This window comes from Camelus dromedarius, chromosome 5, assembly GCF_036321535.1.
Source record: "Camelus dromedarius isolate mCamDro1 chromosome 5, mCamDro1.pat, whole genome shotgun sequence".
In the NCBI taxonomy this organism is placed as follows: Eukaryota; Metazoa; Chordata; class Mammalia; order Artiodactyla; family Camelidae; genus Camelus; species Camelus dromedarius.
The window spans coordinates 57,972,083-57,994,403 of record NC_087440.1 but is presented as its reverse complement, the minus strand read 5'-3'; the positions used below and the strand labels follow the sequence as shown (position 1 = coordinate 57,994,403).

The 22,321-nt window shown below is 40.5% G+C and overlaps 1 long non-coding RNA gene across 1 annotated transcript in view; it reads right to left on the bottom strand.

The window, feature by feature from the left end:
- The window catches only part of LOC105086233 (uncharacterized), a 198,496-nt gene that overhangs the window by 7,906 nt on the left and 168,269 nt on the right, over positions 1-22,321 (bottom strand). Inside the window, exon 5 of the long non-coding RNA XR_010380989.1 lies at positions 17,452-17,600. This is a non-coding gene — a long non-coding RNA (uncharacterized LOC105086233). The remainder of the gene's footprint in view (positions 1-17,451; positions 17,601-22,321) is intronic.

Below are 22,321 nucleotides of genomic sequence, written 5' to 3'. Positions count from 1 at the left end.
TCTTGACATTCTATAAAAGTAGCTTTAATACGGGTTCAGTACATTTTATGTTTTTGCTTAGCCCAAGTGCTTGCCTGGGGAAATCCACAATGACAACTGAAAGAAGCAGGTGACCTGACCAAGACCACAGAGCTGGTTCCAAGCCTAGTCTTGAACCCTGAACTCATGACTTCTAGCCCTCTCTGCTCTTTTCTTTAGGCTTTGGCACTTGGCTAAACATCCCAGGCAAAGACTAGGCAAAGAGCACACAGTTACATCAGGACAGTTAGACCATCTATCATGCAAAAGAAACGCTTTCCATTGGGCCACTGGGACTTGAACTAAGTCATCCTTAGGCCATCTCCTCTAGTGGTTTTTCCATGTCATGATTTATGGACTGTGCCTCCTCACAGTGTGTTGGATTGGGAGTGGGGTCTGTTCTTAAGCTGACAAAGCCTAGTGCAAAAAGATCAGCTGGACCAATGGATAGGCTTGCCTCCAAGAGTTGGTACTGATAATATTACAATGAACTCTTCCCTGTTTGAGTCTGCTTGTGTGAACCTCTATCTCTCTTCTAATTGAAAGGGCTCAATTAAGACACCAAAAAGAGAAGAGGACAGGGCTCTGCTTTATCCTCTGAGGCCTTGTGGGTGAGTCACTTGTACACACTTTTATTGTAGCACTTAAGTATGGATTAGGTTATACTTGTTTATTTATAGGTCTCTCTCATGATTTGTATGTCTTATTCATCTTTGCATGTACAGCAATGATCATTACGCCTGTGCGTTAGCTGGTACTTGGAAATCCTTGTTGAATTGAACGGAAGATGGAAACTTGAAAAACACTAAAAATACTTAAAGGTTAAACTTGGGGGACGGGGGAGATAAATCCACAAAGCAGATTTAGAAAAAGGAACCATAAGCAGTAGATGGGGAACCAGAAAGGTGTGGTGTCTGGAAGGACAACGAATGTGAGGCGTAAGCAATAAGAAGGAGTGGTTAAGTGACCTGGTACTTTAGCGTTTAAAATAACGAGGGTGCAAATAAGTACCAAATGGATTTGCCAACAGATTTATCACGGAGATGGAAGGAAAGGGCACATCACTATCCACTGAGGAGGCAGAGTCATCATGGGTGGATAACGTTCAGTACGTTATCACAGCATATACTGATCTTATTGACTTCCTATAATCAAACGTTACACACTCCCACTCACATATCACTATGGACCAAAGGAAAAATCCCTGGTCACTGAAAAGAGATGCATAATACTTTCTATTATAAACAAGTAAAATATTAAAGCATCAAGACACTTCAGTTGACATATTTTATATGTATACTCATAATGTTTTAAAAAGCAAGAATAATAATTTGGTCTCTCACTTTACAAAACGGAAATCTGAAATTTCTCCTGATGGTATGAAGATAACAGTCTATTAAGAAAAGCGCAGTGTTATACATCAAGTTTCATTTAGAGAGGTGTAAATGAATTCGTGAAATGATCACCATCAATGAACGAGTGAAATATGCAAATCAAAGTGTTTAGTTATGCACGCTTCAAATAGAAGGCAGCCTCAGCTTTTCACATTAACTAGGGTTTGAATTATTTTTTATGTTCCTATAGATTGATATTATACATAGCATACTTTGATTAAACTTATACTTTATAATTCTGAAGTTAAAAAGAGGCAAATAATAGACACTTAAAATTGTTTTTCCAGGTAACTTAATTCTCAACAGGAGAGATTAAGCACTAGGAGATAGTCTGCTAGATAATTCTAGTCACTTAGTCATATGTGTTTTAAATGTCACAGTGATTGTCTTCTAATCATGGCAACCCCTCTCCTTCCGGGGAACTGTTTGATGATAGCCCTATTAGATCACACAGGTTTACTTTTTTTTTCCCCTGCCTCGCCCCACCCCGCCCCGCCTTTTCTTTTCGTTCTGTACTGAATCCCCACTCCTTTGGTTTCTCTTTAAATTATTCGTAATTTCCTTCTGAATGCCATCAAAGTGTTCTGGAGGAGGGAGTTCTGGAAATGAATGGTCCATGGGCAGAAGGTTGGACATCGAAACTTTCTGTGTGTTTTCTGCAGACTTCCATCCCCCAAATTAAGGAAGGTGTGGCCGTGTCTGAATGCCGGAGGGACCTGTGACTCTGGTCTCACTCCAGAGTCACTATCTATGTGAATCTCTTCCCTCTTGGGCCCTAGTGGAGTCTGACTTTCCAGCTTTTGGCTGTTTGCTTACTTTCTTCCTTCACTGTCAGCCACGAGGAACTCCGCATCCTCTGCAGAACTGCACTTTGGGTTGCCTTTTCTCCCCTTGTATTGCTTTGCTATCTTTGGGGGCTTTGCATCCAAAACATGGCTCTGTTGAATTTTTCTTTTTCTAATGTAAAAATGCTCTAGCACCTGGGCTCCTGTCAAGGACACCCTGAATTCCTTGCAGGTGCTTTTCTCCACGTAAGGCTGTTCTCAGAGAGAAACGGCCCTCAGCCGTCAGCACGCTTTGCAGAAGGTCCAGGTCTGCTGCCAGCTGTCTCAGCCTCACTGAGTTCTGCCTGGGCTTTGCTGTCTGTCCTGCGTTGCTCTACCGCACGTCACGTGGATAAGCAGAGGCGGTCCCTCTCATCTTCCTTGGATAAGAGGTAGCAGTCTCCTGCAGCTACATTTTCTTAATACATTAAAACCACTCAGTTTTATTAATTAATGTACATGAAGTTCACACACAGTCTAAATAAAGCCTCTCAAAATCCACTGTAGGATTCTTAAAATACGGATTGCAAGCATTCAGAAACGTTCTTGTTCCTCAGATAGGTAAGACTGCCCAACTTCACACCTTCAGCAGGTTTTCCTCTGCCTTTTTATGACAAGAAGTGGCCTTTTGTCTCTCCCAGATTCTTTTTCTCTCTTCAGAAACCAGGCTAAAAGGTGAAGACTCTTCCATTATTTCAGTGGCCCCCACCACCCAGTGTGGGTGTCTGGGTTGAATGACAGTGACAGAGGTGACCTTAGCAGCCAGGTCCTTCTCCTGTCCCCAGGGACAACTCTGAGACCACTAGTCCACTGCCGTCAGCCTTTCAGGCAGTTTAGCTGTGAAGAGTGAGCCGTTGCAGGGCTAAGGGAGAATACTAAAATGAGGAGGATGTGAACTTGTCTGCAAACTGGAAGAATCCAACAGAGAGGGAGCAGCTGAAGACAGTCCTATCAGACGGGTTGGGTCCCTACCCCCAGCATCAACCTGATCCAGCAGTTGACACCTAACTTCTTGCCCCACCACCAGGCAATCAATCTTTTGCTCATATCACTAATTTTACTACTACCACTACTACTATTAATTTGGGTAACTTTGAGGGGGTTTAATGGAGATTATGGAGTGGAAAATAAAATTTCTCCAGCCACTCCTTGGTGCCACAACTGAAACTTTTAATCATCTGCTGAAGACTGGCACCCATCTCCTCTTTGGCTGGGCTCCTGTGATCGTTGCTGTTCATATAGATGGTCCATACACCTCTGTGGTGTCTTAGATCCTTGACACTGTCATCATCAGTGACCGTATTCACTCTCCTCAGCACCCCTCCCACCCCATGCTCTTGCGTACAAGACTCTGACTGCGTGACCCAGCTCCGGAACACCTCCTTGTCTGCATCTTGCAGCCCTCTCCCCTCACTCTCTATGCTCCACTCTTGTTGAACATCATTCAGTTCCTCTGAGCCATGTTGCTTCCTAGATCAAGGCAAGAGTCGAAGGAACACATACATTCTCTCCTCCATAAACACTGCCTCCTCCCAGCACCAGATCCCCACTATCTACCTCACTTCTGCTTACTCATCCATTAAGTTTTAGCTTAAGCAATGCTCTCTCTCAGGAATGCCTTCACTGATACAAGTGACAAAGTGAGGTCTCCCTGTTTCACGTTCTGAAGGCATTGGACATTTTTCCATTGTGGCATATCTCACAACCTGGATGAATCAGTTCGACGGCGTAGTGGCTGGTCTACAGTATATTCAGCAAATATTTGTTGACTGAACAGATGAATTAATGAATGAATAGAGTCTCAAAGAAAGAGGAAATTCAACTGTCCTTTTAAAAACATTAATACAACTTATCAACTTTATTCAAATTTCATTAGTTTTACATGCACTTATTGGTGTGTGTATATGTTTAGCTCTCTTCAGGTGTATCACATGGTTAGATTTGCGTGGCCAGCATTGCAGCCTAGATACAGAACAGTTTCATCACAAGGGTCCCCCGTGCCATCTTTCTTGTCCACAATCATCTTCCTCCCTCCCTTACTCCTTTCTAATCATTGACTACCACTAATCTGTTCGCCATCTGTATTTTTCGTCATTTCAAGTATACCACATGCACGGAATATAAAATGCAAACTTTTGAGATTGGCTCTTTTTTTTGCACAGCATAACTCTTTTGCGATCCACCCAAGTTGTTATGTTTATCAATAGTTCTCTTTTAATTGTTCCCTAGTATTCTGTGGTATAGATGTTCCACCATTTGTGTAATTGCTTATCTGTTGGAGCGTTTGGTTTGTTTCTGGATTTTGGCTGTTACAAATAAAGTTGCAATGAACATTCGTGTACAGGTTTGGTGTGAATGTAACTTTAATTCCTCTGGGATACTTGCCTAAACATGAAACTGCTGAATCATATGGTAAGCACTATCTAGTTTTTTTAAAGAAACTGCTTAATCACAGATGTATGTATACTTAATATTTTGTGTTCCATAAAAATACAATTGTACCATCTGCAGTCTTCTGGGACTTATTTTTTCACTCAACGTTAGGTTACCAAGATTCTTCCATGTTGTTGTCTGTAGGCACAGTTCACTCATTTTCATTGCTGTATAAAGATTTCACTTTGTGACTCTATCATATTATCCAGTCAGTGGTGGAACAAGTTGCACTATTTTGTGAACAAAATGCATCATTTTATGAATAAGGTGTTCATGTGCACAAGTTCCTTCGGGCATACTACCAGGAGTGGGGTTGCCGAGCGTTAAGGAATTTGAATGTTTAAGTTTCAGATGAAAGGCTGTATTACTTTTCTCAGACTGCTTTAACAAGTGATCACAAATTTACTGGTTTAAAAACAACAGGAGTTCATTCTCTCACATTTTGGAGGCCAGAAGTCTGAAATCAAGGTGTCAGCAGTGGTAGTTTCTTCTACAGAATGGGAGGGAAAATCTGTTTCATGCCTCCCTCCAGCTTCTGATGGTTGCCAGCAATCGGCGTTCCTTGGCTGGTAGACACATCGCTCCCCTCTCTGTTTCCATCTTTATATGGCATTCTCCTCTGTGTGGGTTGGGAATTCTTTATAGAATGAAAACCTAGTGGTGTTGGAAAGGATGTGATCCAGAAACAGGTAAGTGGGGGTGGAGGACACATTGTATAGCATGCCATGGTTTACAGCATGTTAACACTATCTCACATGATCCCCAAATCAACCCTGTGCGATACGCACTATCTTTATTTCTATGATTAAAAGCTAGAAATTTTCCAGAGCTGGGGTTGTCAGAGCGTAAATCTGAGCTTTTTCCAAGACTCGAGTTGGATAACCTCCACGTCTGTGAAACTTAGACCTGTCCTGCTGAATTGCCACCTGGATATTTTGATGCATGAAATATCTGGTAATAATAACTGTTTAAAATTGATTTTTGCCCTTTCCAAGCCTCAGGTTATAAACCTAACACTCTTTGGACTCTGTTTGCTGACAATTCTGAAAACAACAGCACTATGCACACTTCAAATTAAAAACGGCAGGGACTTGAAACTGAGATCGCACCAGGGAGAGAACAGAGCTTCAGCGAGCTAAGCGTTCCTGCTGGAAGCCCTTGTTTCTCTCCCATTTTCCGTGGATGGTACTTCCAAATTTTCTCACCAAGAACTTCATTTTTCTCATAGCTTTTGCCCAGTGTGTGATTCATCTTGTACTTCCTGGATTTTGTTGCCAGGTAGCTGAGAGCAAACCCAACTGCCAACATCAAAGAATTTCTCAAATTTCCTTCCAAACAACACCTGTCTTAAAATGATCGGGTTTATTGGTTCAGGATATGTCTGCCACTGTTACTTAAAATATATCATTTTAAAACATATTTTGCAAAATACTGTAGATTGCAGTACGTAATTCCAAAATTTCAAATAAAACCAACAAAGTATTCAAATACTTCTGAAGTCTTTATAGGAAACACCTCTAGTTGTCCTGCTGTAGAGATGGGTGACGGACTGCTGTGATGGTGCAACACACACAGCAGTAGCAGAAGGAGCACGTGGTTAGTGATTTCCTCCCTGGCTTTGGGTCTAGGCACTTGTTGCTTTAAAAAGGAGTCATCGATAAGGACACTCTGCTCACTTACTTTTCCTTTACAAAAGGCAGAGACATTTCTATTCATAGAATTTATATGATGTTCTCTTAGGAATAACTGAAAATTTTATATGGTTAACCATGGTATCAAGTATCCTGAAGTCCTGGGACAGGGTCTTTCCCTCCCTCTTTGGTTCCCTGCTGTTGTGTTATGATTTTCCTCACCTTTGGACTTCTATATATTTACTCCATTGGGACTTTGAAGGGACAGAAAGCCAAACCTTCGCCTAGTTTATCTTAAACCTGATGTTTATCTTAAAGATTTTTTAATAGCATATTTATACTTTTATTTCTGGTCCCATTGATTTAGCCAATATTTCAAGCCTTCTCTATATAAATGGGACATTAATTACCTGTAATGTCCTTGATTTTCTCTCCCCAGTTTCCCCTTCACCTGCTGGAAGTGATGCCTTTATGTTGATGACATACAGGTTTAAAAATTTTATCTTACGTTACGAGTCTCCACAGATGTTCACAGCATTTGGAAAGGAAAAATAAGCAAATGATTGGTGGTGAAATGAAAAGACTCTAGATTGTCAGTTTCCTTGGGCTGTTTGTTTGTTTTTGTTTTTCACTTGTTTCTACTTGCTGTTTATTTCTTCTATTGCCTGGGTACTCTCTTTCCATCTTTCTTTCTTTTTTTTTCGTTCTTTTTTCTTTCCATCTTTCTGGTCTGAGCTGAAGAGCGTTTCTTCAAGCCGGGAATTTCTAACACCAAATCTTAACTTTGACCCCCGCTCTCATGTTCTGACTTACAGCACCCACCGCACATGGTCATTACATGTTTGCTTGTGTTCAGTTTTCTCTGTCTCTCTCACTAAACCTAAACTCCATGAGAGTGGGAATCCTGTTGGTTTTGTTCACTGTTTGTAAACCTAGTGCCTCACTTAGTGTCTGGCATCCAAAAAAAGTGTACTGAATGTATTAATTGGGTGATTTTAACCTGAAACTTAAAATACTGATGGTACTTAGCTTGGTTTAGGGTTGATGTTGAGAACATTATGGCTGATCAATGTCTACTCCATCCCCTTGGCCTCTGTCTCACAGCGATACAGTTGGGGAATTGGCCTCTGCTTCCAGGATACATACTAACTGGTCAGAGCCACATTAGTAATCCCATGCCCCTTGTCACATAGAACATGCCTCTAGTGACAATTACATGTTTAGCAGTAGAGAGCCCATGATCTAAATTCACCCAAACAAATTGAGGAGAAGAAGTGTTTCATAGTTGGGGAAAAACATTTACTCCCTCCTCGGCCAGATGTGAAAGAGGACCTATGTTGCCACATCTTATACCTATGAGAGTTTACAGAATTAAAAAAAAATGTGTATTACAGATTTATTCTGTGACATTTTCCTCATAGAAGATATTTTAAATAGATTAAAAGAATCAGTATCTTATAAAAATAAATACCTAGTAGCAGAATTCAGATAATACCTGTAATTGTATGACTTGATGCTGGATATCCATTCTTTTCCATTTCAAAAATCTTTTTTTTTAAGTAACATAAAAATGATAAGGATTCCTGCATTCTTCACATATCCAGTGTCATAAATTTTAATTCAACTTCTTGTTCTTTACTCATCTATGTATGTTAGTGGTATTTGCTCCTGTTTTTTGAATAGGAAGAATATCCATTTTCCTTTTCTTAACAGTGACATTTAGGTCTTCTTTTTCTGATTCTTCAAGACAATGCTTCATGCTGAGTTCAAATAGTAGTCCAGAGTCTGGTCCAGAGGGTGGTGGACAATTACAGATCTCTCTAATTTTGAAAACCTGAGTTATGAGTATATCCATGTGCTCAGCTTGATTTCCCTGAGAAGGGTGTGTGGATAAACCATTCTGGCAACTCGGGATGACTGTGGAGGCTACTGGCAAATTCCATCTGCTGCCAAAACACTGAACTGGCTCTTACATCCACACAAGACTTTGCAGCAAGCTGTAGCTCCATTTTGTCAGCTTCAGCCTCCAGTGTTCTACTATATGGTCTGCCAAAAATATACTCCTGCAATTTAAACTATATCTGCTAGCCTCAAATTGCTAAACTATCTCAAGGACAAATGGCCCAAATCATTGTGAGATAAGTCAGACCTAGGAGATTCAATGAGTTAACCAAGATAGGCTTTTCTGCAGCATTCCCAAGACTGTATGCACTATTTCATGGCCCAGAAGGACAAAACAGAGGCTGTAGATGTCTCAGCAGAGAGCATAAAGGACCTGGGTCTTTGATAATATCTATGATGCATCACGCTAGCAAGTTCTGGTACCTGACCCGTCTCAGAGAAGCAGGGAGAGAAAGAATGTTCCAAACACAAAGAACTGGTGAGGAAGGGCACATATCTGAGAAACAGGAAGAAGACTGCTGCGACTGGATTATTAACCTGTGGGGAAGATCCTGAGATGAAGCTAGAATGGGGAGGGGGAACCGTATCATACAGGGGCTTGCAGTCATACTAAGTACTAGTTAAGAACTCAATCACTGGAAAAGAGCAAGACCCAACTCTCTTATTTCTAGCTGGGTAACCTTGGGAAAGCTACTTAATCTCCTCTCTAAACCTCAGTTTCCTCTCTTGTAAATGAATGACAACATAGAATCTTCTCCATGGTGTTCTTGGGAAGAGTAAATGAAATATTACAAAGAACTAAGGAGTCTGATAAATGAACCAAATAGATGAAATAAAAAGTGATTACAGTTGCTATTGTTATTGTTTGGGGCAGAATTTATGTGAGATTATGATACTAACTGTAATGATTTTAGGCACTAAGTTTAAGTAGAGGCCATCATGATGAAATTCCCATTTTACAAAGTCCCTTCAGTCAGCAAGGTGGAAACATTAGAGAGGGGTAAGTGCAGAGGTGGGAGACTAGATGCGGGAGGCTACTGCATATTTCAGACAAAGATATCGGAAGTTTGGACTAAGGTAGAGGAAGTAAAGATGGAGGGAAATAGACAGATTAGAGTTACTCAGGAGGTGGAACTGGCAGTATGTGATAACTTCAGCATTTATCATTTGTGGACTTTTAAAAAATGGCCATTCTGACTGGTGTGAGGTGATACCTCATTATAGTTTTGATTTGCATTTCTCTGATAATCAGCGATATGGAGCTTTTTCTCATTTGCCTATTGGCCATTTGTATGTCTTCATTGGAGAACTGAGACTTATACATAGAGAACTATAAAATATTGATTAAGGAAATTAAAGATGACTTAAAGAAATGGAAAGATGTCCCATGATCTTGGATTGGAAGAGTCAATATTTAAAATGGCCATACTGCCCAAGGCAATCACAGATTTAATGCAATCCCTATCAATCTATCCATGATATTTTTCACAGAACTAGAACAAATAATCCTAAGATGTGTATGGAATCACAAAAGACCCAGAATTGTCAAAGAAATACTGAAGAAAAAGAATGAAGTTGGAGGAATAACCCTCCCAGACTTCAACCAATACTACAGAGCTACAGTAATCAAAACAGTTTGATACTGGCACAAAAACAGACATATGGATCAATGGAACAGAATAGAGCCCAGAAATAAATCCACAGACCTATGGTCAATTAATCTTCAACAAAGGAGGCAAGAATATACAATGGAGAAAAGACAGGCTCTTCAGCAAGTGGTGTTGGGAAAACTGGACAGAAGCATGTAAATCAATGAAGTTAGAACTCTCCTCACACCATACACAAATAAACTCAAAATGGCTTAAAGACTTAAATAAGACAAGACACTATAAACCTCCTAGAAGAAAACATAGGCAAAACATCCTCTGACATAAATCTTAGCAATGTTCTTCTAGGGCAGTCTACCAAGGAAAAGGAAATAAAAGCAAAACTAAACAAATGGGACCTAATTAAACTTATAAGCTTTTGCACAGCAAAGGAAACATAAGCAAAACAAAACAACAACCTATGTAATGGCAGAAAATATTTGCAAATGATGAGACTGACAAAGGTTTGATTTCCAGAATATATAAACAGCCCTTACAATTTAATAAAAAACAAACAACCCAATCCAAAAATGGGTAGATAACTTTAGTTTTGGACTTGATGAGTAGAAGTTACCTGTGAGCCACCCAGGGGGAGATTCTTAGTCAGCAGCTGGGTATATAGATTTAGCCTTTAGAGGAGGAGTCTGATCTAGAGATATAATTTTGATTGTCAACATGTAAATGGACACTGGAATCATGGGGATGGATAAAAATTGAGAAGACCAGATACTAGCAGAAATCCAAAGACCACAGGCTAGTCAGTGAGCCAGAAATGAGTTTGCTGCAAATATTAGACCAACCCAGACTGACAACCCAGTGGCAGTGTGGGCTTTAGGGCTGATTAGATTCAGCCGTGTATCATGCTGTTAAGTTCTCACTTTTCTTCCAGTTCTGGGTGCTGCCTTGTGTGGTGTTAGCTTCCTTCTAAAGCTGAGTCCTTATGCAGTTGCAGGATGGCTGCCTACAATTTCTAAGGCTACATGCATTCTTTCCCGCACTGAAAAAGGAGAGTGGGTCTGTTGGTTTCTCAGAGCAAACGGAGGCTTTCCCTTCTGAAGTCCCTAGTAAAAGCTCTCCTTCCATTGGCTAGAGTCACATGCCTACCTCTAAGCCAAAATTTGGTAAACCTCAGAACAGATTTATGGTGATTAATCTGGACCACGTACAGCACGCTCAAATGCTGAGAGTGAAGTCAAGTTCTCCACTGCTCATTGGGTTGTGAGCCTGAAGCTTGAATATCTGGACAACGCTGATTTATTTATCAAAATAAAGGAGCCTGGATATTCAGGAGGTAATCACAGTGCCCACCAGAACCAAGCAGTGAAACAGACTGAGAGATGGCTTGGGGATTACACAGAAAATGAAGAGAGGACAATGTCATCTTCGTGTTTTAGGATGAAAGAGATGGGCTTCTGGGATGGATACTGCTGAGATGCCAACTAAGGTGAGAAGAGATAGGGAACGTTCTCTGGTGAGTTTAGTAAAGGGTGGTTCCAGGGGCAGGGGGGAAACAAATAGATGAGAGTTAAGGAGAGAAGGGAGGTGAAAAAACGGAGGCAGAAAGTGCAGACTTGTTTTCTGGGAAGGTTAAGGTAATAGAGACATAACGTGGAATGGAGGGAGTATTTCTATGTTCTGGTTCATACACTTGTTTTAAAGATGATGAGACGCTAGCATATTTGAATGCTTATTGAAATAATCTGTTACAGAAGGATAGGCTTTATAGGAGTGCTATGACACACTTTAAGATACATAGTAGAATACGTCATTGCTGGACCACTATCAATATTTTGTCCAACAGAATCTGTCATGACTCTAAGGGTCCTTAGTTGTAGCAAAGATACATCTGGGAGGTGTGTGAACAGCTCAAGAATTCCATGTGTGCTGGGGTCCCCTGGAAAGACCCTGTGTGGGGTTTTCGAGGGGTGAGAGTGTGGGCTCCTAACGTGGGTAAAGGAATTGACTTTAGGAAGGAGGCATGTCTCCTCCATTGTGATGATGGGAAGAGAAGAAAATGAGTTTGATCATGTAGAATTGATGAGTTCTCACCTGGTGATTTATATTTTATCTAAACGAGGAGGCAGCTGCTGTTGAGAGATGAGAGAGAAAGGGATTCAGAAGTTTGAGGAACACAGACAAGGTTTGAGAATATGAGGATGAGATGACCGGAGAAACTCAGCAGGACTCTGAGGTGATGCTGTCATCATGTGAGAAGTTGGAAACCTTGAACTTACAGAGGAACAGATCTTCCTAGCTGTGTGACTTTCTTCAGCATTATTCATTTGCCTGTGTGCAGGAACGGGGAAGTTGAATGGTTAGATTCACTCCAGGTGGTTCAGTTAGGGTCTAATGAAAACAAGGAGGATCAGTAGGATTTGGGGAATAACTAAGAAGAGTGATTGAAATGAGGGCCCTGGAATCTAAGCCTTATATTGAGAAAGTGAAAACGGGATGGTGGGGATGAGGAGAAAACAGAGTCAACTAATGGAGGTCTCAGTGTGCTTAAAAATAGTTGCAGTGGTGACTGGGACATTATGCTATACACCAGAAATGGACACATACCTGACTATACTTCAGTTAAAAAAAAAAAAAAAGAAAAGACACCCACAAGAAAATAGTTGCAATGGTAGTGATTTATAAGGAAGCAGGAAGGATGGGCAGGAGGATAAGAGGAAAATAAAAGTACTTAAATTAGTGATTTTGGTGGTAGAACCATATTCTGGGCATGACTCTGACAATGACTGGCACAAGTGAGACGGTGGCAGAGGTTCACCGGAGATAGGAAAGTCAGAACTAAGAGACCTGGTTGCTAAAGGGGCATCTTTGGATGTTGAAGTCCCCCAAGAGGATGGCAGGAGACAGATACAAAGATTTCAAGTGCCTATGCCCAAGGCTGGCCTGAATAACACGACAGCAGTGAAACGATCTCGAAATCCAAAGTCCAGAGAACTGAGCTTTCAGCCCATTGTGGTCACTGACTATCTGAGTAACTTCGGGCTAGGAGCTTAATGCCCTCAGGTCTTCATTTGCCCACAGAACACAAAGGAATTATGATCTCTAAGAGTCCTTCTAGGTGTAAAGATACTACTGCTCTTTCATTACATCATTTCATTGATATCAATTTCATCGTATCATTTGTATCAGATTTCATTATATCAATCTGTCAGGCTTGAGTGACTCACACTCTTCTCTCAAGTTCTGGGTGGACTGAGAAATAGACAGAGGAATAAGAAACCAAAATAACAGCATGATTACTGGTAAAGCCAGACTAGAGAATGGAGCTCAGACTAGGTTCCAAGGCACTTCCTAGCCCTAATGCCTTGAATTGCATCTACCCACCTGGTCCTGGCAAAACAGCTGGACAAGCACTGGCCTTCACCTTCAGAGACAGATCCTTCTCCGGGAGCTCACAGTGGGGAGGGGAGGTGGGTACCGGCTGTGGCAGGGAGGCCATCTCTCTAGAGAGAGGCCAGAGAGAACAGGAGAGGCCACACGTGGGCAGTGGTGGCTGCTCAGCAGAGGAGAGGTCTGCTCATTGGCTTTGGTCACTTTACTCCCTGGAAAGAATGAATAGAGGAAACGAGTGTGAAAGATTTCTTTCTAATACCACTGATCTAGTGGAAGTATCTCTTTTATTATCTGAGACAGGAACTTGGGGAAGAGAAGAAAATGTTTCCTCCTCTATGACACATGGATTAATGACCAGAAATATAGTTTTGAATTACATCTATGCAGTTGTACATATGTATAAGAGATAGGCTGGGTTAAGATAGAAAAAAGTTTCTTGAATTTATTGATAGAGTTCCAAGAACATTTTTCCATAGTTTTCTAAATGTTCCATTTGTAACTTGGATTCAAGACAGAATTATGAGGTTTCTAAGCAACATTACCAGAGACAGTAAACAGGACTTGAATTACTTTAAAATAAATTAAAATAAACAGATCCCCTGTCGCCTTAGTTCTGCCCAGGTCAGCCGAGGTGTGGATTTCATTTCTGTGACCCACTTTGGTGACGTTAACAACTGCAAAAAGCATGATAAAAACTGGGCTGAACGCCAGTGAGAAATGCGCAATGAGTTTTCAATTACAGCTTTCTGGCCACCACCTCTCCTGCATGGTTTTCTGTTAAGCTGACATCCTTGCTACTCCTGATTCTGAGACTTTAGTAGGGGGACCCTGGAAAGCAACTAGCCAAGTGGACCACAAATCCTAGGACAACAGTAGCTACCTCCGCACATTGGGGGATGCTGCACAGGCCCTGCCTTGCTCACAAAAGTAGGCAGGCACTTCCAGGGTGACAACAGAGATATGTCAGGAAAGTTCTACTTTCAAACGTCTTCCCTATTGAGGTTTCTCAGAGTCCACCATCAGATGCTTATACGGAAGTGTTGAAGGGAACTGAAAACACTGAAGACTGCTGGTTTAAATCTGAATTTATGTGGAAGAAGTTACACATTAACTTGTTAATCTCTAAAACCTTAGAGTGAATTAGCCTTGGCAAATTTCATCCCACAGGATAATCAGCCGAGAGCAGGCTCCCTAAGAAAGGGGCAGGACAACATGCATTTTGAAAGGAGAAGGCATAGGAATGGCTGAGGAGTAAGGTTTAGAAATGACAGTCCAGAGGGAGGAAGCACTATAGGGGAGCCAGGGGATGGGGTAGCAACCAGGTAAGGGAAATGGTGCTGCCTGAGTAGACAGGAGGACACCAGTGATCACTTCCACTTTTTTCAACCTCTGCTTGAAGTTAGCTTAGCTTTCTCCAAACCCCCAGAAGAGCACTATGCCCGCTCATGTCAGAGATGGACAGTTGGCATCTCTGCTCGGTCTTCCAGCAGCAGCCTCCACCCTACTCCAGTGCTGACCTCAGTACTTTTCAGAGGCTCAGACTGGACACACACACACACACACACACACATGCAAAGCAACAACCATTAGAACAAGTGAAATAGAAATAACAATGATCCCAATTTAAGTCTTAATAGAAAATAGAAGCTCCCTAGAGTACCAAGTGGCAAATATGCCAGCAGATGGTAATTGACTGATTTCAGAACCAAAGTTATGAATTTTTTGTTTTCACTAAAAATCAGTGCATCCACCCTCCTGATCCTCCCTTCTGACCACAACTTGGGGAAGCTGCCCCTTTTATCCTGTTCCACAAAGTCCTGCCATATGGAGGGAGCAGAGCATCCTGGAAAACTTGAAAACCCCAGTTAACTGGAGCTCAAGGAATTAGAGATCTTACTTAAATGGAGAATTTTTCTGTAGTTTTAAAAAAAACTACAAAAGAACCATGACACGTGGATTAGAGCATTAAAAAACAAAACAAAACAAAACCACATTTTCAGGGCAAGAAAAAACTGATGTGAATGAGTAGATGACTGTACACCACCATTTCTGTGGAGTTGGAGGCATGAATCCATCTTCTTCATAAACAATCCTCTCCAGACAATGCTCTGGGCTCTGATGGGACAGAGCAGAAGTGGCAGGACCAGTCTAGTACCCCCTTAAACACAGTGCAGAGGCCATGCAAGGTTTAGAATGACTGTTATCTAAAAATGAATTTAATTATATTAAATTATTTGACGTATTATATCCATTATAGCAAATGCCTTGTAATTAACAAGGATTTTAATTCATCATGCTCTGCTTTCTGAGGTAGGAAAGTGGGCTCCCTGGGTCTAATGGTTTTATAAAGTATTCTCCAGATTTTGATACAAAGTTATCAGAGAGAGAGAGTAAGAGAAGGAATTTTCTAGCATTTTATAAAGCATCCTTAAGCTAACTGTGAGGTAACCATGATGTTTTATTCTCCAAGCACTTCAGCTAATTGTGGTTTTACTGTATAAACCAAACACGATGTTTCTTTTATGCAACTTAGCACTGCGGCCACACACGCACAGTGTTTGGGAGACTCAATGGGCCGGGTGCAGAGAGAAAATCAGTGGTGTTGAATTTCGATGTGTCACCAAATTTTCTGAGTTATTGAATCTCATCTCTCAAATAGGCAAATCATCACTCCCGTTGGATGACTCATGCCGGAAATTGACTCTCTTTGCTTCAGTTCAGTTTGTACTTTCCTCAATTTAATTACCTTAGTCACATGCGGTCCTGCTCCCAGATCAGCCCCGTTGCAGTAGTTAATTAGCATGGTCATCCACAGGAAAGCTCCTGGCTGTGCTGCTGTGCCTTCTGTTCGATTCTAAGTTCCCCGGAGGACACAGAACAGGTTTGAACCAAGCAGCTGGGGTTGATTTCACGCTCTTTGTATTTCGACTTTTATCTTTATTTATATATACTTACAGTGGGCCGGAGAAGTAAGAAGAGGTACTACAGTCACTGACAGAAATTATGGAAGATTAATTAGTTGAAATATGTATATATGTTTCCCCCCTGAATTGCCCCTTCTCCCTGATTTGATTACATTACTGAGACCTACTGGAAGTCAAGTCCAGGACTCTTTGTATCACGGACAACAGAAGCAACAGAAGATTTTCTTATCTTTCACAAAACTTCAAGCCCATTGATAAGATGATGCTGGGTGTCCAGAGAGAGAGAGAGAGAGAGAATGTTCTCAAGAGAGCGTGGAGACACATAGGAGAGATTGCTGGGGATTGGGAAGGGTTGAAAGGCTGGGGACCCTGCACATTCCTCTCTGCACCCATCAGAGGGTTGAGGACTGATATCTGGCTTCCAAGAAGTCGTCCAGGGAAGTGGCCACGAATGAGGATGGCTTTGTAGTACAAAAAGGAGGCATGGCCCCAGATAGTGGACCAAGGTTTAAACACATTGCACTGTCAAGACAGGTTGTGGAGAAGGTAAAGAGAGAGAGGGGATCTCCTTGCCCATCCCCTGTTCCCATCTGCCCCCATTCTATGGAGAGCCTTCTATGCACAGAAATCTTACTCTGCCTTCATGGCCAGTTCAAGTCTTCACTTCCCTGCTAAGTCTGTTCCATCCTCTCTGATTCCCTGATTCTGCTCATCCTCAGAACTGCTCCCACACTTACAGACAGCTCCACACAGAGGAGTATTTGTGACTGGTTGTCCTAAGATCTTCTCTCATTCATTAATTGAACAGGCATTGAACTCCTGCTGTGTGTGCCACACTCTATTCTAGGCCCTGGGGAGGCCACAGGGTACCAAGGGATGAGGACACTGTCTTCACTGTACTCACTTTCCAGGGGGGAGGAGACAGAATGATTGCTCTGCTCTTCACTGTGTGCCAGGCTCTTGCCCCAGTCTAATTATAGGTCATGAGGAGGAAAGAGTCACAGCCATTTAGGTGGGCACAGCTCTCAGACAACTCTTTGAGGAGAAGTGTTATATTGCAAACTCCTCAGAATACACCAGAATATCTGGGCACACTAGGAAATTAAGGAAGGATGGTCAACAGATATCAGGCAGGATTCTATAAACCCTTAATCTCAGGCACAGTAAGATCTCAGATTTTTTCCATCATAAAATTTGTTTTTTGTTATTATTGCTAAAGACACATGCATGTAGATATTGACTTCTGATGTGTTTCCTTTGACCTAAGAGTTGAATTTAGAATTCTCCTATAGCTCAGTGAAAAGGCTGGTGGTGATTCCTGAGATACTTACAGAGCAGGTGACCCTTCATGTTCAAGGAGTGTCTTTCTTGCTCCAGCTTGAACATGTCCAGGGTTTAAGGAGTCAGGAGTTGGCAGAACCATTATGGCTAAATATCTTCCCAGGCCTAAGTGAGATGCTGGTTTGACAATCTGGCTTTCCTGTCAATAGAAAGATAAAACATGGAAGTAAAGATACAAATTAAGAGTGGGTGGTCTTTTTCCAAATTACTGGCATTGTCAAAAAATTTCCCCACAATACTGAAAGCCAAATATGTCCCTAGAGAGAGGGGTTTTGGATCCACATGGAATATTGAAGATAGAACAGCAGATTGATGGTTTCTAAGAAAGGCAATTGCCTCACATTTGGTGTCAGAGTCACTGGTTCAGACCATTATGTATGAACCAGCCTTCCCACTGATGATTATCAGTTTGTGAGGCAGAGATCTCAACCATGGAATTAGGAATTGTCTTATTTATCTTTCTTACAATGGTGTGTCAACAGTAAAGAAAAGTCTGGAAGAAGCAGGGTAGTGGGAAGGAGATATTTGTAATCATCTACATGGTAAAGAAATAATTATGGATCTCAAATAGACCCTAGAGGGATACCAGATGTTCCTGGCAATTGAGAGGAAACCTGGCTGGGTATGTATGTGAAACAGGATCTCTCCTTGCCAAAGCCACCCTTTGCAACTGAGAATTCAAAGAGGAAAATTAGGGCTTTCAAAGCTTGGCCTGCAGGTTGACATGCAGTATTCTGTTGGAAAAAAGAGAGAGGGAACTGAGGAAAAAAGAGACTCTCTTTTCCATTGTGCCTGCATTTTATATGGCAGAAAAGTTTCCTACTAAGGAAAAAAAGCTAGGATTGACATTCCTTTCCAAAAAAAAAAAAAGGAAAATGTCAGTTGTTTAAAGTGACGTGCCAAAAAAATGAGATTTTATCCTCTCCTGGAAAGCTGACCCCAGGACAAACTGCATCCTTCAGTCATAGTCACACACCAGATGAAAGGACCCTAGAAGAATGACAAGGATGCTTGTCTTAGGCCAATTTTATTCCAACTTTATGTAGTAAGTGATGTTTTATAGCCACATTTTGGGGGCCCTTCTGCTTCCTTTGGCTCTATGTAAATTAAGCCACATTAGAGAATTCCTGGGGCCCCCATGTTTTAGAGTCTTATCCTGTCCTGTTTTCAGTTTTTCTCTGTGACATGAGTATTTGACTTGAAGGGGTACACTTTTCAGAGTTTTCTCAAGTTATATATATCCTTGAAAATTGTGTCCCTGGATAGGGACACAAATGGAGGTGTTACGGATTTCTCTTTAAGCAGATGAGTGATAGGGCTGATGCAGTGGATGTGGCAGAGTGCAGGAAGGGCAGCCGTTCTGGAATATGCTAATCCTGTCCTGGTATAATAATGTCAGGTTTTCTTGGGAGGTCCTGCCACTCTTCTGCCTCTGCTGGGTGGCACGGTGATGTCATAATCTTTGTAGATTTCTCACAGATACTCCTCTTGTTTCAGCTAAAAGCCATTATTTCAGTTTACTACATCAATGACGGAACTAATTTCCCAAAATTGAATGAGACAATAATAAAAATTGGAACAAGACCCGATGATACTAACTAAAAATAATGAGTCACAGAGAACAGAGGTAAATTAAGTTTTGTAAATTTGGAGACCTAAAATAGAAAACAAGCACACTGCATTTGCTTGGGGGAAAAGAGGAGGAAAAAGGAAATTTTGCATTGTTTTAATTATTTGTTACTATGAAATATTGAATTTCAACCATTTTGGGATTGCTAACACCTCACAAATGAGATACATTCCAAGAAAGTCTGGTTAGGGGCAGAACTGACTGTGTCAAAAACATATTATGAAACATTTATTTCTAAATGCTGCCAAATGCATGCCCATAGCAACTAATAAAATAATCAGCTGGGTAAATAATCAAATACGTCACATAGTGTTCTCTAGACACCTATTTGGTCATTAAAGGTTTGTCCCTACCTGACACTGCTAACAAGTCTTCCAACCGCATATTCCATCCCACCTTGGCCTTTGTGTGCAAAGGTGGATTCTTGCTTGGTTATTATGCCAAGTCTCACTATGTCCATACTAAATTAAGAAATTATGTTTTATTTTTAATCTGTCCTTCAAATCAATGTTTGTGACCAATCTAAGAAAATCTGATTTTTTTCCCCCTCAATTTCAAATCTTGCTTTTAGGCAGCTGGCCAAAGTTAAATTACATACATTTATAAAAGCCATAAAATTGACCTTTCTTCTTCTATCATTTATATGGTCTCTTTTTATGAAAGTCTTGCTTTCATGAACATACTACAAAACAAGCACAGAGCAGACTCCGTGAACCTGGTTCTACTGTTCATTCTATACTGAAGGCAGGGCTAAAAGACACGCCAAATTAAATAAATAAAATGATAACCACCCCAAACGAGCTGGCAAGGCATTAACTTACGGAACCCATACTATGAGAAGTTTCACTATTTACAAAGTAAGTCAGGTGAGATTGCCTGTCTCTGTGTCTACACTTCTTGGTTACCATTTTTTGGCTTTTACATTAAAAGCCATTTCAACCTTGTAACTTATGATGAAAAAGAGTATGACACTGAATATATGTATGTTCATCTATGACTGAAGCATTGTGCTGTATAACAGAAATTGACACAACATTGTAAACTGACTATATGTCAATAAAAATATATATATTAAAAATATATTTTAAAAATTATATTTGAATCTGTCTGCATGATTTTGTCTCAGGACTAAACTTCCAGTAGGCGTGAAGCCTGGGCCTGCAAAGGGAGGTCATGCCTGGAAAATGGACTTCTCATTCCCTCGTTTCACAGTAAACATTCAGGAACATGCTGGGGTTGTTTTGTATCTGTTACTTGCACCTGGTGAACAGGTAGCATTCAGAGCTGTTGGCAGCAGGTAGGAAAGAATGGCGGGAGTGGAGGTGGGTAGAGGGGTGCAAAAATCTTCTGTGAGAAAGACAAGATTTCCTATGCCTGGTGGAATCCTCACTCAGTGTTAACGATAATCCTTGTGGGAATCTGGGAAGCTGTACCCTAGTTTGAGAGCAGCTGCCTTGTCTCTTGCTTTGTGTAACCACCTCCTTGCATCTTTGTTTACTGGGTGATAAAAAGGTACATTCCCCTTTGTTATGTTCCTGCAAAGGAGAATGTTAAATTGTTTTACAAATAGATTTACCCAGCAGATTCCTACGTGGGAACACACCCTAAGAAATGTTTAAATCATCACATGGAGAGAAAAAGGCAGCATGAAATGGTTGTCAAATGGGACTGATGTGTTGGGTCTAATGAAGACAGGAATCTGTCCTGCCCCACAGGATAGCTCCCAGCTCTGCCTGATGCCTTAGACCAAAAAGAGGATCCCAGGGATATAGTGTGTCATTGTCAAAGGGGTCTCTGCTAAGGAGATACATTCTTTGCTAAGGGAAGATATATACTCAAACCATTTAATTGAAAACTTAAAAGGAGATGTGAATTTATTTTGTACTTCTAAACTGGTAAAATGGGACCTAAAAGTTGTAATTCTTTTTTTAATAAATAAAGGGATATAATTAGCTAAGAACACATACAAAGACAACGATGAAATAAAATGCTATAAAATGAGATGAAATGATATAATTAAAGTCAAGAATGATTAAGATTACGAAAAAAACCCCAGTAATTATAAAAATAAAACAACCAGATTAAAAATGTGGAGATTATATGAATAGCAATAAAAATAATTGGCTTAAGTAATATCCTACATAAATATTGTTAATATTTTACCATATTGATTCTCCATAAAAATTATACACATCATACATAGCTGTTGGTAATGTGTTTAACTGAAAAATTTACCAGATGTATATTTGTACATCAACAAATATAGATCTATGTCATCTCTTTTCATGGCTGTGTAGGATTCCATTTTATGGCGCAGTGACAGATTTCACATTCTGATTGTGGTGATTTAACTTGGGAGCTGGGACTATGATGGTGAACAGAAGTCTGTCAGTAAGTGCAAACTTTCCTTTACAGATGCTTTTCCTTTTATTGTAAAAATACAGCAACCAAGGCCATCCTTTCTTATTTTTGAGTTTTAAGAATTCTTTGTATATTTTGGATACTAGCCCTTTACCAGATATGTGTTTTGCAAAGACTTTCTCCAAGTGTGGCTTGTATTTTCATTCTCTTAACAGTGTCTTTTGTAGAGAAGTTTTCTTTATAATGAAGGCCAACTTAATTTTTTTATGGATTGTATATAAAAAGTCATCACCAAATTCAAGGTCAAACAGATTTTTCTCATAATCTCATTTTTAAAAATTGAGGTAACATTGGTTTGTAACATAAGTTTCATGTGTACATTATATTTTGACTTCTGTATACATTACTGTATGTTTACCACTAAAAGTTTATAGTCTCCATCTGTCACACAGAGTTAGCCTTCTTCACATGTTTCACTTTTTCCTCTCTTTCCCTCTGGTAACCACTACTCTTTTCAAGGTATCTATATGTTGTTTTGTTTTGGTTTGGTTGTTCATTTATTTTGTTTGTTTTCTTTATATTCCACATATGAGTAAAATCATAGGGTTTGTCTTTCTCTACCTGACTGACTTCACTTAGCATAATACAAGGTCCATCCATGTTGTTGCAGATGGTAAGATTTTATCTTTTTATGCTTAAGTAGTATTCCATTGTATGTGGAAGGCCATCTTTTCTTATTTTTGAGTTTTAAGAATTCTTTGTATGTTTTGTGTGTGTGTGTGTGTGTGTATGTATATGTATACACACACACACACACACACACATCTTTATCCATCCATCTGTTTCTGGGCACTTAGATAGCTTCCATT